Genomic DNA, 5,630 nt, shown 5'->3' with positions numbered 1-5,630 from the left:
CAGCGGCCGCTGCCCCGAGGGCGGCTGTGAGGAGGTTACGAACCGGGAGCTGTCGGTTTCCTCCGAGTTCCGGTGCCTGTATCTCCCTGCGTGCTTTTGCGGTGTCTGTTTGTTCGTTGCCTCGCAGGACTCTCGCAGCACGGCTGCTGCGGCAGCCCCTGACGGCGTGAGGCGGGACACGGGGTGAAACTGTGGTGGTGAAACTGCTGTGGTTTGTGTGCAGGGGAATAGTGCTGTAACACGGGTGCAGGCTGAGCTCGGTGCCGAACGAGAGAGGGTCCAAAGCCAGCTCTGCCGTGGTCCGGCTCTCCTTCTTGCTTTCTGCTTGGCTCTCTTACAGAAGTGGAAGGAGTCTCAGCCTTTCTGAGCCCTGCAATAGAGCAGCCCTAGCCAAGGAGCAGGAGGTTGCTAAGCTCAAAGGGAGCAGTGCATCCTGTAATCAAAAGGCCGCCTGCTGCAGAATCCTTCACTAAAACATACCAGGTCCTCAGAATGTGATCTCATGTCTCACTTGAGGTCAGTGGATACCTGCCAGCATCCCCGGAAGGCCAAACTGAGGGATTCCCCCTTAAAGGGAGCTGTAAGGAGGAGGAGGAATGCTCTTCAGCAAGACTTGCTGCAATAGAACAAGGGGAAATGGTTTCATACTACAAGAGAGGAGATTTAGACTGGATATAAGGATAAAGTTTTTTATGATAAGGGTAGTGAAGCACTGGAACAGGTTGCCCAGAGAGGTAGGTGGTGGATATCCCATCCCTGGTGACGCTAAAGGTCAGGCTTGACAGGGCTCTGAGCACCTGGTGAAGCTGTAGGTGTCCCTGTTCATTGCAAGGGAGTTGAACTAGATGGCCTTTAAGGGTCCCTTCCAATTCAAAGGATTCTGTGATCCCCAGCTGACCTCCCTGATGCACTCCACACCAAAGGGTGTGCACATTCTGTCAATTACAAATATTTTTACAAGTGTCCAGAACAATTTACATGCAATGGCCTGAAGCGCGTGGTGGGATTGCTACAAACTGATATTATGCACAGCTCTAGCCCAAGCATGGATAAACTGGGCAGCTGAGGGAAGCACAGCCCACAGGTGCTCAGGTAGGATGGCTGTCTAGCTCTGCATCAAATATGACACAGCCCTATGGAATGGGTTACTAAGCAGCTTTGCAGGTCTAGTGAGGCCAACAGCGAACCACAGGAATTAATTTCCAGCTGGTGCCAAGCTAGGTCTCGTGGAGACATTAAAATGGACATGGAAATGATCACACTGTCTTCTCTTACACATAGCTGGCATTCCTGAGCATCCTGAGTCATAGGCCATGGACAACAGACTGCTTGCTTTTAAAGTATGAAGAGAGAAAGCAACGCACTTGTGTTCTGTCCTACTGATCCTGCATAAAACCAGAACTTTTTAAGCTTTAGTCATGGGCTGACAGAATCCTATTTCACATTGTCAAATCAAATTACTTTGTTTTCCTAAAGTCACTTCTTCACATTTAGGATTTTTTAAAATTGGTTGTGTTTCCTACCACTCTTTCCTGAGTATGTAATTTTCTTGGGAAATACATAACCTAAAAAATTCAGGGCATAAGCTGTTCACCAACACCCAAGGCTTATGAGTAGCTTCTGTCTAAGCATGTTCTATTCATAATGGAATGGGGATTTGTTTGTATTAGGGTTAGTTTGTTTAACAGCTGCCCTAGAAAAATCTCAGTGCAGAAATGCCAGGATGATAATCGGTGTGGATGGACAGAGAATATCCATGATCCTTTTCCATAATGTGTGAGAAAAGAGATACAGGCAAAGGTAGAATAAAGCAAAACAACTTTTCTGTGCACAGAGGGTGATAGTTCTTTTATCACATCAAGCAGAGGAGCCTGAGAAAAACTCTGTTCTGCAGGGAGTTGTCAGTGTTCTGTTCACACCGATTCCAGTACAGAGAAAACACTCAAGGTTATGGATTATCAAAGTAAAATCACTGCAACTTGAACACATCAGAAAGTTTCCCTTGATACTCAGTGTGATTTTTTTTCCTTTTTTATTCCAATATTTTCCCATTTTACACCTTTAGTATTTTAAAAGTCCAAAAATATAGGAAAAAGTAACTCTTAGGTTATTTTTATTTTCAACTGTGTGTGTCAGATAGCTTTAGAACAAGCTAACAGTACTATGGTTGAGGTGTATGCAACTGGTACAGTTCAGTAGTACATAAACAACTAAAACAAATGCACCGTAGAACTTAAGTTACCAAAAATAAACAATATTAAACTATATAGAGCAGTAGGTAAAAACAATTACTTTTAGGTCTTGCACACTAAAAGAAAAACATCTACTTCTGATTGAAATTATGAATTTCTACTACATTTTACTGATACAACACTACAAAGAAAAAGAAACTTGATTGAGAAGGTGTCACATTATGGTTTTGTTCCAGTGATGCACAGTCACATGAAACCTTACATCAGTTTTCCATGAAATGAACATCTGGTTACTTTAAGTACAATATTTCTTGAGTTAACTTTTTTTCCTCTTTTAATTTTTGGAAAACTTGCAAGTAAAAATGGTTGAAGTAAAATAATGTTGCATGTTGTTTACATATTCCTCAGGGATTATGGGAGTAAGAGCAGTCAGGAAGCTGCAGTGTTTTTAACATTGGTAAACAAATACTGGATTAAAGTGCAACAATCCTTCTGACAGCACACCTGCTCTGTGCTGGAAAGAAACCTCTTCCTCTCCACAGAGAAGCAAGGAAAGATTTCAGTGTCAGGCATGTTTCTGTCGAAAGTCAGTAATGGCCTTCCAGAGTGTGCATAGCATTCCTCCCCTGTCAAGAAAAAAAATAAATTAGAGATGCTCAGGTACGAGAATATTCTCTAGCCTGAAAGTATTCCAATTCAGGTGCATTCTGATTTTCTTGTTCTAGTTTTGATTAATAAAGTTCTACGACTGAGTAGGAAGGCTGATCAAAGGTGAAATCCAACACGTATTCAAACAGAGAGCAGAGTCCTTTTTTGATTACAGTACAGGACAAACCTTTCACTTTCCAGTTGCCTGCTTTCTGGAATTCAGACTTCTGGACCTGCATAACCACAGCGGGCTGCCAACGTTACGAAGGAACCACCTGCTAAAGTTTTATACTTTTTAGAAATTATTTTAAAACTAGGAACCCTCAGTGCTTGGTAACTTCTCTTGTTTCTGCGTAAGCTGGTCCTGCTGTGGCAGACACACCTGGCATGACTTGCTGGAATCTAGCATTAGCTGTAGGCCACGTGCATTTCTGCAGCTTTGTGATGATGGTGAACTGCAGCACATTTTGCAATCTCAACCTTTTAAAGTAAAAGCAGGGCTCTAGGGGGATTCCCTGGGGATCCAAGTGCAAGGTAAAAGCTTTACTTAAAAAAAAAAATTCCTTTTGCTTGGCTATAAAAGAAAACCTTGTTTTTAATGTGTAAGCACTACCAGCAGCTTATCAGGACTGCATAGAGAGATACAAGAAATACTGGAAAGTGTTACTTCTATTAAAACAATGCAGCACAATCCAAGAAACAGGGGTTTAGTATCAGTTATTTGCTCATGTAACAAAACCTGCTGCAGCTCCATGCAGTTCACTTAACTGTGCAGCCTTACCTCAGTCTCAAACACTTCAGGTCATCTCGTGTAACATAGCAGAGAACATCCATTAAGGTATAGTCTTCAGCCAAGAACTACAAAAAAAAAGTTAAATATCAATATTTTGTTAGAAATACTATCTAGCCTTATATACTGTCTGCCCTTAGAAACAGAAGTTTGGAAGAAATCTAGAATTGGTTCAACACGTGCTGCATCTAAGAAATGAATCCATATTTTACACCTATGTGAAACACAGTGAAACTACTTATTTTTTGTGTAGTGTATTGCACACACTGACATACCACACGTTACTCTAAACACAGTGCTTTTGCAGCTTCTCAAAACTTTTGTCAATTGGCATTTCCATTGTTACCACTGGTATCTTAGACTCTTCACTTCAGTGAATGTACACGGAGGCATAATTAATACTACATAAGAAAATTAAAAAAAAAAAAAAGCTAAGATTCACATTTTCAAAAGTGGCACTTAAGTTTGATACTTGAATTTCCAAGAAGCCTTTGAACTACATGAAGGTTTTCTTAAGTCAGCCAAAATTGAGATGCTCAGCACCTCTAAAATTATCCTTTGCTGAAGAATCTTGATGAGATTTCACTTAACACATTTAGCTAAGGGTGAACATGTTCTCTGTATCCAGGGCATAATCAGCAGGAACTGTCACCATCTGGGAGGATGCTGAAAAACTGTGAGCCAAAGCAATACTGCCTCTTTACAAGGCCAATTTATTCTTACTCCTTGTCAGTTACACAATTATATATATATATTAATTATAGCCTTCATATTTGTGGCTTTTTCTTTTCCTCTGAAAAGAGATTCATTTTCATTACTTCACACATTTTGAGAGACTATTTGCTTTCTTCTTGTGCTCAGTCACAAAACAGTACTGCATCTGTGTCACAAAGCAATCAGAAAGCACCATTCTCACCTTGTTTATTGTGGCCTCATCAGCTCCTTGAACGCTCAGCCAGTTTATGAGATCAGGGTCCTCACTCCCTGTGCCAGTGGAATGACGATGACAGACAGATAATCCAGGAATATCTAGAACAAGCATTTTTTTATTTTCTATTTTTTTTTAGAAGGTTGCAAGTTGCCAAAGCAACACCTCCTATCATTTTTACTGCTGAAGCACTGTCTTCACTCACTCTTCCCTCCACCCTTAGGATAGCAGTACCCCCACAAATAAATGTCAGTTCCTGCAGCCCACAGCCAGTTGCAGTCTATGGACTGTTCACATCAACTATTGTACTTGGTTACGGGCAGTTACTTTGCTCAGTGTGAATTTGGGCCTGGGCCTGAATCTGAAGGCAGTTAAAGCAGCATGAACATCTGATACAGATACTTTCTCTTCAGAGAATGACTCGGATAGAAAATCAGTATCACTGTAATTGTGCCTACAGAGAGTTTCTTACACAAATTAAATATTCAGTGTAATTCATACAACTGGTGTGTAGGCAATGCTTTACAGTGAGAATCAGCTGCTTTTGCAAAGTGGCACTTATCTGAAGCATACTACATTGAAGTACCAAACTGCATTAGCACTTCTACCCTCTTTGAGGAAGATACAGATCAAACTCAGCTTCACTCAGGGAGCTTTAAGTTGTACTTCTGTCTCATCATTTAGATAGAGCCTCTTGAATATCTAATGTTACAACTGCCATTAAAAATATTTAAGTCATGCTATTACTTTGATTGTGATTAACAAATTCATTAATTTGTTTCTTCAGTGTGCACTTCAAAGCACACTGTGTCAGAAGCAACACAATAAAACATGTTTGCTGAGGCTGGCTCAATAAAAACAACACATTTATCTGTTTTCATCTGTAGCCAATGGGAAATTTTTCTCTGAAATAGCTTCTCACCTATTGGCTGTGACCTAAGCCGGAGGTTTTTGATCTCCTGATCTTTTTCTTCTATAGCTTGATGTAAAAGGACTTGAAATTCTCTCTCCTTTTGAACCAGCTCCTCCAGTAACCTGAGAAGCAAGAGGAAGAAAACACACTTTTTTTTTT

Source organism: Meleagris gallopavo, chromosome 2, assembly GCF_000146605.3.
Source record: "Meleagris gallopavo isolate NT-WF06-2002-E0010 breed Aviagen turkey brand Nicholas breeding stock chromosome 2, Turkey_5.1, whole genome shotgun sequence".
Taxonomy (NCBI): domain Eukaryota; kingdom Metazoa; phylum Chordata; class Aves; order Galliformes; family Phasianidae; genus Meleagris; species Meleagris gallopavo.
This window is presented reverse-complemented; position numbering follows the sequence as displayed.